The sequence below is a fragment of the Musca autumnalis genome, unplaced genomic scaffold (assembly GCF_047663935.1).
Source record: "Musca autumnalis isolate F117 unplaced genomic scaffold, ASM4766393v1 scaffold_1, whole genome shotgun sequence".
Lineage (NCBI taxonomy): Eukaryota > Metazoa > Arthropoda > Insecta > Diptera > Muscidae > Musca > Musca autumnalis.
The window spans coordinates 310,611,287-310,623,312 of NW_027411644.1; the positions used below are offsets into that span (position 1 = coordinate 310,611,287).

Here is a 12,026-nt window from a genome sequence, read left to right on the forward strand (position 1 = left end):
TTTTCACCTGAAATTTGTTGGTATAGGTCCATGTCTTCATACAGCCCCCATAAACGGTACCTGCGGATTTGCGGTATCAGTATCCCACCGAAATGGCTAAAATTTAGTGTTTAGTCTTCATTGGAAGTATTGAACTTTCCACTTAAAACTTGTCGGTATAGGTCCACACCTATATATAGCCCTCCAATAGAACGGTACCTCCCGATTTTCGACATTTTGAAGGTTATGGGGTCAATATACCGCCGAAATTGCTGATATTTGGTATTTTGTCTTCGTTGGGTGTATGAAACTTTCCACTAGGAATTTGTCGGTATAGGTTCACTTCTTCATATAGCCGACATAGAACGCTAACTCCCGATTTTCGGTATTTTGAAGGTTGTGACCCAATCAATATCAATATCCCACCGAAATGGTCGAAATGTGGTATTTAGTCTTCGTTTGGAGGTATGAAACTTTCCTCCTGAAATTTGTGGTGGAGGTCCACGTCTTTATATAGGCCCCATAGAACGGTACCTCCTGATTTTCACTATTTTGAAGATTGTAGCCCCAATATCCCTCTGAAATGGCTAAGGTTTGTTAGTCTTCGTTGGGGTATAAAACTTTCCACCTGCAATTTGTCGGTATAAGTACCCATCTTTATATAGCCCCCATGGAAAGTTACCCACCAAATTTCAGTATTGTGAATTTCTAAGCCACATTGTTTAACCGAAATGACTGAAATATGATATTTAGTCTTCGCTTCAGTTGCAAAACTTTCCTCCAGAAATTTCTCAGTATTCCAAATATAGGTCCACGATATGATATTATCCCCACATAAATTAATCCCCTATTTAAGATTTTTGGAAGATTTTAGTCACATGTTTCTACCAAATTGGTTGTTAAAGGGAATTTTGGTGTTTCCAGGAGATACCCAGGTTGAAGTCTAGCCGGTATTGCCCAATTTTTTGTTTTTTTTTGTCAAATTTTCGAAAAGATTGTTTCAATTTAATATTTTGAGTTAGCAGAGTCTCAATTCGGATAATTGGTCCATGTTGTGGAAAAAACTATTTTTAAGAGACTATTATCAGTTAAGATATTCTGTTCCTATAAGGAATAAGAGGAAGAACTTAGTACTCTCATAAACGAAAGGAAACTAATTCCTCCTATAAACTTCAATACAGTTCGTGGTAGAGGGTATAAAAAGTTCGGCCCAGTCGAACTTAAAGTCGGTCTTACTTGTTGTGAAACGTATATGTATTTAATGCATTACTTTATTGTGGACGGCTGCGGTATATGCTATCACATGGTTCATTCCGTCTTGTCTATAGCTTTTGCCGATTTATTCTATGTGTTCAAGAATGCTTCTCTAAAAAATAAATTTTAAAATAAAAATGTGTTTGAGGTCATTTGTTATTGTAGATATTAAAGATATGTAATGAAATACATTTCAATGCATTTTCCATAATTTAGAACGTGACCATTATTACAAATTTTTTAAACTGTATTATTCAATGAATAAATTGTGAACTGAATGAATTAGCTTAAAAAATAAAAACAAACAAAAAAATAATATAAATAGGTCCTACATTTCAATGTTCAATTCATTCTTCTAACATTTGAGGCCAAACCACAAAAATGCAACTTTTCTCAATTGTTTTGGGTGTTGTGTTGGTATCTCTACCTTATATCTCGGCCTCTACTCATGGTGTAAGTAGAAATGAAATTCTAGTTTGTCTTTAATAAAGTGTGAATTATACTCCCTTTTTGTGACAGTGGTATAAAACATATCGTGACCATTAACTTACATTGCCAGATGCAAACTGAAAATTTAATTGAGAGTTTTAATATTTATTAAAATTCACTTGTATAATTAAGATTAGAAATAAAGACTTTTGAATCACAATAATGTCAAGTTCAATGTCTTAAAACAGAGCATCTTGAAAAATGGTAAGTCCAAGGCCTACAGTCCATAGTCCACGGTGATTCAATCTATGCAACAATATCTCGATATAGAAAGGTAACAGACATAGGATTTTTGCATGTTTTTATTTCTTATCTGATTAGACTCAAATTTTAAGGGTCAATTTTTCGATCAAAAACATGCAAAATATATGCAAAAACAAGTAAGAACGGCTTTAAGTTCGGCCGGGCCGAGCAAACAACTAGTTCCAAACTTTGGATGTCTTATTGTTTTGTCCAAATTTACTTTTACTTCTACAAGTAAAAACGTATCAGTTGGGGGGATTAGTGAGGGGTGTATCCTAAGCCTGGACTAGTATAACATCTCAAAAGTTTTGCGGGGGAGGTACCTAAAGTAATGGATCTACATAGTCCATTTTGCAAGTGTGCCTTATCTTGGGGGTATTTCCTCTCGATAGGAACAATATATCAGGAAACATGGACTTGCCCACGACAAGCATCATATCGCTGTAAACAGGGCTACTAGGAGTACCTTCGGTCAACATTTCCAAGGGATTCTCCCACAGACCCTTAACCGCACTTAAACAAACATGTTGATCATTTGTGAGGGAGGTACCCTAAGGAGTGGACCGATAGGGCCCAATTTTAAACATAAAATAAGTTTGGACAATATATTTCGAGATCCAAAGTTTGGACCAAATCGGTTGCTTCATTTATGATTTATTGCGTCTACCATTTTAACGAATATTTTCGATATTTTGTGGGCGAGGTACCGGAAGAAACGCAAGCAAGCACCATCTTCGAATTTCATCTAATATTCGAAGAAATATTAAGATATGTAAAGTGAGAGTTGTCGTGTGCACCAGTATAACGTGACAATATGATCACGTACATAACACAACAACTACTACCAAGAAACCCCCTGCAGTCATACAGGAACAGCGGTTCAACTACACACACCGTACATTATTTCTAGCTTGCACTTATGGTATAACAGGCCACACACTGGTAAATTTCACTCCAGTGTATTTTTGCAACCATCGTAGTCATTGTAAAGGGTGAATAATTTGCATTCACTTCATACCGCGAGACACTATAATATTTCAAAGTTAGTTGTTGATGGGGAGCCTACTACTGCAGCCTACTACTGCAAAATACTGTTCTAAATCCGTCAACTTACACTTCGGTGCTAAAGTGTTGGGAATACTTTTTGCTATCCATTAAGTTATGGTGGCTAATACATACACAGGGATTTCGAGTCAGCTGTTCCACAAGGCCTTCGGGTCAGCAGTTCAACAGGACATTCGTGTCGGCTATTCCACAGGGCCTTCGGGTCAGCTGTTCCACAGGGCATTCGTGTCGGCGGTTCCACATGGCCTTTGGGTCAGCTGTTTCGTAGCTAGACCATAACACATAACATAACACTCTGGTCAGCTGTTGGTAGAAAATAGACCATAACACTAAACTAATGGCCTAACCCATCGTGTTCCCATCAGCAACCGAATTCATCGTGCTACCGAACATCGACAGCCGAACCCATCGTATCCCCGAACATCAACGGCCGATTCCCGAACTCATCGTGATCCCAAACATCAGCAGCCGAAAGCTGAACTCATCGTGTTGCCGAACATCAACAGTCGAACGTCGAACCCATCGTGCACCCATCAACGACTCTGCATAATACTTAGGACATTTTCTCAGGAAGTATGGTCTTTCCTCTGAAAAAACTTGCTCCGTCGTAATGGGGACAGCGAATATAAGTTGTTACAACAAAAATCAAAAGGATATGGCATGAGGTCTTAAACTGCACTTTTCCGAAAATTTGTGTGGGAGGTACCCAAAGAACTCAACCGATATAATCCATATTCGAATTTTATCTATGTCTGGTAGAAATATTACGATGTGCAAAGTATGGACCAAATCGGTTAGTCCCTTCGAGAGTTATCGTGCGCATCAGTTTTGCGAAAAAATTGGAACTTTTGTGGGAAAGGCACCCGAGTGGGCCAATATTGCCCATCTTCGAACTTAAACTAAGTTTGGAAAAAATTTTACGAAAGCCAAATTTTAGACCAAATCTGTTCATCCGTTCGAGAGTTATCGTGCGCTCCAGCCAGCCAGACAGACGGACTGACATTGCTAAATCGACTCCAGATTGTCTTGAGGGGATTTCATCCAAACATACTTAGGATCTAAACCCATTATTTCGATGAGGCAAATTTTGGCCGTATGAAAGTGTATATACCCTCGTTAGCATAAATGCTGAGGGTATAAAAGGTGTAACCCAGAAACCATTAAGGGAATCTTGCATAAGCATGGCCTTTAATGCAGAGTTGCACTAAAAAATCCATTCATAAATCCTACAAACCGCCAAATTTGATTGGAGTTCGTTCAGGAACGCGAAAAAAAGAATTTTGGGTTTTGTAGGGCTGTAATTTTTGCAGGTAAAATCAAATTTAATATATTTGGGTAGGATGGGCGAAGTAAGGTATGACGTCGGGCGATTACGACCATGGACCCTTAACACACAAGCACAGCACTTAGGAGGATCTGTTAAGCTATGGGGTTATATGAGCGCTTCCGGTGAATGGAATCTTGTCTTTATCGAAGGAATTATTGATAAGATGTCTTATTTAAACATTCGGAAGGGTAATATGAAATGAAGCGCTGAAAATAATGGGATTGGGGGCAACATTCCAATTTTATTAAGATAATGACCCCAAGCCAAATCACACATTGTTCGAGAATGGATGCTATAAAACTGTCCAAAAGTGATTCAAACCCCTCCCCAAAGCCCGGATTTGAATCCTGTAAGTACCCTGGAAAATGTATTACAAGAAAAATGGGGAAAATTAATTTTTTTTGCACCGACAATTTTGTTAAATCTATGCCAACAAGTAAAAAAGTATCAGTCGGCTTGGCCGACAGAAATATACCCTCTGCCTATGTGAAGTGAAACTTTCATCTACGGACAGACCGAATGTATTTAGGGTCTTTTCAGAATTTTGAGGCCCTTTTTGCACATTTGAAATTACAGACAAAGATGTGGATTAGGATTAAAGTTCAAAAGTGTTGCGAAGGACGTACTTGAAGGATCGTATTTTGGGAGTCAAATTTTTTATACCCTTAGCATTTATGCTAACGAGGGTATATACACTTTCATGCGGGCAAAATGTGCCTCATCGAAATAATGGTTTTAGACCACAAGTATGTTTGGACGAAATGTGTTTTAGACAATTTGGAGTCGATTGAGCAATGTCCGTCCGTCTGTCTGCCTGGCTGGAGCGCACGATAACTCTCGAACGGATGAACCGATTTGGTTCAAACTTTGGCTTTCGTAACATTTTGCCCAAACTTAGTTTAAGTTCGAAGATGGGCTATATCGGTCCACTCCTTCCGGCACCTCCCCCACAAAAGTTCGAATATATTCGGAAAATTTGTGCGCGCTATAACTCTTGAAGGGGGTAACCGATTAGGTTCATACTTTGCCCATCGTGAAATGTGTACCAGACTTAGATAAGGCTTTAATGTGGACTTAATCGGTCTAATCCTTCGTGTACCTCCCACACAAAATTTCGGAAAAGTTCAGTTTAGGGTCACCTGTCGAATCGCTTTGATTTTTGTTTAGCAACTTGTATTCACTGCCCCCTATACGACGGTTCAAGTTTCATCAGGGGCAAGTCCATATTTCCTGAGAAAATTGCCTAAAAGTTGCAAAAAAAACCCTTTGACACCGCGTGAGGTGGTTGGAGCGCAAGATAATACTCGAACGGACCTGCCGATTCGGTCCAAAATTTGGCCTGAGTAATATTTTGTCCAAACATAGTTTAAGTTCGAAGATAAGCCATATCGGTCCACTCCTTCAGGTACCTCCTCCACAAAAGTTCAAAAATGTTCGGAAAAATTGTTCGTACGATAACTCTTGACTTTAAGGCCTGCTATTGAATCACTTTGATTTTTGTTGAATCAACTTGCATTTGCTGCCTCATTTAGGACAGTAAACGTTTTTTTCAGGGACAAGTCCATACTGCTTGAGCAACAGTGTGAAACCCGCTATGGCACCATGTAGTGGCTGGAGAGCACGACAATTCTCGAACCAATTACTGAGTGGGCCACCACATTTTGCATGTCGTAGTATTTCTTTCAATATCTGATGAAATTCGAAGGTGGTGCTTGTAGATCCAATCCTTTCGGTACCTCCTCAAAAAATTTGAAAACATTCGCTAAAATGGTACGCGCGATATCTCATAAACAGGGTAAACCGGTTAAGGGTCTGTTCTAGTATCGATTTTTACCTAGTGGTCTTGTTTACAGCGATATCATGTTTTTCGTAGGCAAGTACATGCTTCCTGATATAATGGTCCAAAACCTCTGAATTATTTGGTGACCAACTGAAACGACAGGTGGTCGTGATATCTATCGAATGACACCCAAAATAAGACCCACTTCCAAAATGGACTTTTTCGGTCCATTCCTTTAGATATCTTCCACACAAAATTTTTTTAGCTTCTATCGAAATCAATATTTTTGCCGGTTCATACGCCCAACATTTTTACGACCCCCTAAATATAAACGTTTTTGGAAAAAAGTGGTTCAATGTTTAATGGTGCAAAAGCTCTAAATTCTACGGTGACACACTGGCACAAAAGGAATGTCTCCCAATATAAGATCCTATCTCAAAATGGACAATGTGGGTCCATTCCTTCAAGTACCTCCTCCACAATAAATGTGTATTTTAATCCAAATCCATATTTAGCTAGTATTCTTTTGTGGGGGAGGTACCTGAAGGAGTGGACCGATACGGCTTATCTTCGAACTTAAACTAAGTTTGGACAAAATATTACGAAGGCCAAATGTTGCACCGAATCGGGAACACTATCTTGCGCTCCAACAACTTCACACGGCGTCATAGGATTTTTTTACAACTTTGAGGCTATTTTGCCAATAAGTATGGGCTTGCCCTGATGAAACTTGTACCGTCGTATGGGGGGCAGTGATTATAAGTTGTTACAACAAAAATCAAATCAAGAGCTGGTCGTAAATTGAACTTTTCCGACATTTTGTGTGGCAGATTCCCGAAGGAGTGAGCCGATTGAGTCCATATTGGAACTTCATCTAAGTCAGGTAGAAATTTGAGGATTTGCAAAGCATGGACTAAATCGGTTACTGCCTTCTAGAGTTATCGTGCGCACAAATTTTCCGAACATTTTCGAACTTTTGTGGGGGAAGTACTCGAAGGAGTGGACCGATATGGCCCATCTTCGAACTTAACCTAAGTTTAGGCAAAATATTACGATACCCACAATTTGGTTCGAATCGGTTGATCCGTTTTGGCTCCGGCCAGCCAGACAGACGGACGGACATTGCTAAATCGACCCCAAATTCGTCCAAACATACTTGGGGTCTAAAACCATTATTTAGATGAGACACATTTTGCCCGTATGAAAGTGTATATGGCGAAAACCAAAAATCTTTTACAATCGATGAATCCGAGTTTCACCCATTCAGAGTTCGCGAACTGTTAACATATTCTATATAGTATGATTGAAATTCTTTAAAATTAAGTGTTTTAGGAGGAATCCCATAAGGTCGACCATTAAAATTAATTTACGTGGAAGCTGTGTTGGCATCAATGTAGAAAAATGAGTAAAAATGGGTTGAAGCCAACAAGTTTTTTTATGTTCCCATACGATTTCTGGCTTAACCTTACATTTTATAGACCTATCCCCAAAGAAAGAATCACAGAATACTCCATGGGCAACAAGATTGTAGTGTACGATTTTTCGATATATCCACTGCATCCACCTAAAATTGATACTGACATTTTGAAGCCGGAATTTCGGAGTTTTTTGAATTTTTTTAATAATCCGGACGCGCAAGAAGATAATATTCCAAGCTCTTAACACGATTATAGAACTCGTGATTTTACGTCGTTTGGTGCATATCTCATGAGTGTGCTCCTTACAGCATCCTAGTAATTGGAGTCGAAAGGCCAAAATTTGTTGCGTGAATTTTCTTACAAAACCTATTTTTGCGTGTAAAATTTACAACTGTCATTCCATTTCCTTTGAAACCCGCGTGAATTTAGTTTTTTTACGCGACGGTTCTAATGAAGCCTTCCGCGATCGAATCCATCTACTAAAACCGCGGATATAGATACCTTGAAAACCGGAAAATCAACAAAAATATATTTTGACAAATCCGCGTACTAAACCGCGATTTTCTTTGAATATTTTACATAAATGGAATCCTTTACTGGCGATTATAATATTTGCGAAAACACGTGTCATAAAAGAAAAGAGATACGCGAGTAATATGGTTCTTTCACAAAAAATTGAATGTGGAGGCACATCCGCGGTTCTTGAAGAATCTAATTAAAATTGGTATATTTTGACGTATTTTTGATATGCGCTGATGAAACCGGATGCGCATCAAAATCGTATGCACGTTGCGCGACTTTTACCAACTTTAAGGTTTTTTGCAGTGTATGATGCAACTGGCGGCACACAATGGCCCCTGAGTGAAACATCGAAATATGCATAAATTTTGAAAGAGATTGATTCGCTGTATCCAAAAACGGATGCGCATCAACCGACTTTAACTAATTCGCGAATAACGGGCTTTTTAATTTTAATATTAATTGAATGATTTTAATTTCAATATTACTCTTAATTTCCTACCCTTATAAGTTATCACAGTAATCAGTTAAACTCTCGCGATGGTAAACCATATTTTTTGATGAAGTTTTAACAGTATACATTCATTATTGTATGGGATTTTAGCGAAATAGTTGGAGAACTCCCAAATATTTTTTTCTAATTTTTCTAATTAAACCAAAAAATATATTTGCAACAATATTTTTCAACAATAAGTTTTTCTCTTTTGTTGTTGGTATAATAAGCAATTTATGTATCCAATCTCTATAAATTTGGTATCATATTTTTCTACGCATTGTCTAGATTCCGCATATATTCTTTAATTTATTTTTTGAGGGTTTGTACGGATTCTGGGACAGGATAATTTGGATGTACTTCAAATTTTTTTTATTATTTGTTGATTTTCCGCGAAAATAATAATAAATTTAATAACTATTTAAACATCTACGAATAGATATGGAATGCTGTTAACGATTTATGCATACATTTTCTCATAACAACAAAAAATATCTTTTTAAATATTTTTTCTTTATATGAGAACAAAAACCGCTATAACTTTTGCGCGCATTGGCCAATTTCGTGAACGCGAGCAGATTTGAAACCGGATTTTTTCCCTTTAGCTCTATAACAAAAATCGTAGATGTGCTCGCAAAAAAATTTTTTAATTTTTTTCAAATGGAATTGTAAAGGAATTTTGTTATTCGCCATATACCTTTGTTAGCATAAATGCTGAGGGTATAAAAAGGCTCAAAACTGAAAAGGATATCAAGGATACCAAGTACTTCTTTTTTGTTTAATAAAACTTTTAATGTGGACACTTTTCACTGTGAGGTAGAAATCTATGTTGTTTAACAATTATTATTTTTTTATCTGAATATTGCTAATTTTATTTTAGTAATTTTAAGTTAAGACGCTAATGTGAATATACAGCTGCGGGAAAAATAATAGCACCGTGGCCTATATTCGTATTTCTAGTCTATTTTCTCTACTATTACCTTATTGAATGAAGCGGTTCAGTGCATTTAGGAAAAGTGCACTCTGATTAATTTTAAATTAAAGAAATGTCGAATCAATTAACTTACATTTTATAAAAGTTATAAGCAAAATGCCTAAAATACTAAATTTTTTGCCGGTAAAAATAATAGCACTATTTCTTAAATCAGGGTCTTTGATGAATGTATTGGTGTAAATATTGATTGATTTCATATAAAACGTTAATAAATGAATACTAGACATTCAAATATTAAATGTAATATAATTTATTACCAATAACAATATTAAATCGAGAACAAACCGAGACTCCATGTCCTAACATAGTTTTTTGAAGATATTTTCCAAAAATGTTGTGAAAAATACTAGACCATTTGTTTTGTTTATCGTATTTTAATCGAATCTATAATTCCAGATCATTTTCTGTTGGCCTATGTCATAAAAACTGAAAAGAACACGCAATTACCTTAACTTAATAGCCCTTGAATCATTTCGCAGCTCACAATTTCTCGTATTTATCGACATTATCCTGAGTCTCATTGTCCTGAAATTTAATAAAAATCACGCTTTCTATTCCCTGTTGAATTATAATTTCTATTTTGTGTGAATTTTACAACAATAGTTAGATCCAAAGACGTTTTATACTTCAGTTTTACATCCATACAAATGTGGGTGTGTGTAATCTGACTGATACACCAAATCCTCCAAGCCTGGATTTTTTTGAAAGTGAGAAATAAGTTACAACCAGAATTTATGGGTCTTCCGCCATCGTTATGAGAACCTACTCTGAACTATAAAATAATTTTTACGCTCCATTCCCGAAGATATTATTTAGTTAATTCGTAGGCAGGATTACTTGACATTTTATAAAAGTTATTATTTTCTATTATTATTATTGTACCATGCAGCAAAGATAAGATTGGGCGCTTTCATGGAACATACGGGTGCAAATATGTTCTATGGACTATTCCCTAAAATTGTCCACGCAAAACTTGATTTCCATGTCCTTATTCGAGCAAGATAGCTGATCTTAAATATATCTCCCCTCGCCTTTCCAAATAATAGTTTAAATTATTTTATTTTTTTGAGGGTTTTCGACATGTGCTTAAAGTTTTTTTGTTGAACTTGGGGCCAAGGATATCCCTCATCGGATTAAAAAAGGATATACTCACATTTAGTGTGAGTAATTTTAGTAATTTCACTTCATAAACCATCCTTTTTTAAACATGCCGTATTTAAAAGGTGCCGTGGTTTGTTAGGCAAATCTTAACATTGTTGTTCATTGTTGTTGTTTTTTCTGTTTAAAATTAATCTTTTAAAATGTTTCATCAATAAAAGCTTGTAAAGAAAAAAGTTTTACTGTTAAACCCTTCAAAACGCTAGTTAACTGATGGAAACTAAGATCGGTGCTATTATTTTTACCGCAGAATTTTCGAGTTACCTGAACTACTTATCTTATAAAATTACATCAGGTAGTAATATACAGGAAATATTATTTTCCTCAAAGAGTATACCCTCAGTACGAAGTTTCAACGACGTGTCAACAAAATAATGTTAATAATATGAGAAATATAACAATATTATTGCAAATATGCATAGCGGTGCTATTATTTTTACCGGCACTGTATATAACATAATAAAATTACTATCATTAATTAACTCTTAGCAATCGCATTTTTAATGTAAGAAACTCAAGTGGATTCTTTTGACTGTGACTCACTGTATATGCAGCCGGAATCACCTTTTTGTAAACTTGAAATTATTTAGAAGTTTCTCGAAAATAGTGGCATAGTTGGTAAAACTCAACTCCATTTTAAGGACTTTCAAAAAAATCCACAAAAAGGTATTAAAAATGTAATTTCCATTGTGTACAAATTTTTATGGAAATGTAATTAATATACCTTTACCTAAAACTTCAATTTCGATAAAAGATGATTTCATCTTTTAAATTTTCAGTTATTTTCCATGTCAGAAGTCAGTACCTTAAGCCCTCGGCGCATACGATCCGTTGTGCGACGCGTTGCGCGTTGAAACCAACAACCACATGAAAAATGTTTGGTTATGCATTTTTCATGTGGTTGTTGTAACGCGACGCTCCACGCGCCGTATGTGCCGCGGCCATTACTGACGTTTTTTTAAATTGATAAGATATCACACTTAAATGCCAACTTCTTCTGTTTTGCTTTGTAAGGTACCGTTATAAAGTACAAAAATATTGCTGTAATATTAAAATATGATATGTTTAGAGACAATTTGCTGATATTTTTTGATATCGATTTTTAATTCTTTTTTTTTTTTGCTGTTTGTGACCACAGTGCATTTCACACATCGCCTGAGCCTGATTTAATCCAATTTTTCTGGAGTAACAACAATGAAAATGCTGCGAAATGAACGGTTAATACGTTTACTTTGTTTTGTGTACCGTTTTTTCGTTTCCGTGATATATATGTAACTGGTCTGTTCCAGAACTACAATGCCATGTTC

General features: G+C 36.3%; 1 long non-coding RNA gene across 1 annotated transcript; it reads left to right on the forward strand.

Annotated features, from left to right (window-relative positions):
* The first annotated feature begins 1,573 nt into the window (after positions 1-1,573).
* On the forward strand, positions 1,574-1,885 carry LOC141391444 (uncharacterized). Its single transcript, XR_012409656.1, has 2 exons — positions 1,574-1,686; positions 1,753-1,885. It is a non-coding gene; the product is annotated as an uncharacterized lncRNA (long non-coding RNA).
* The last annotated feature ends 10,141 nt before the right edge of the window (positions 1,886-12,026 follow it).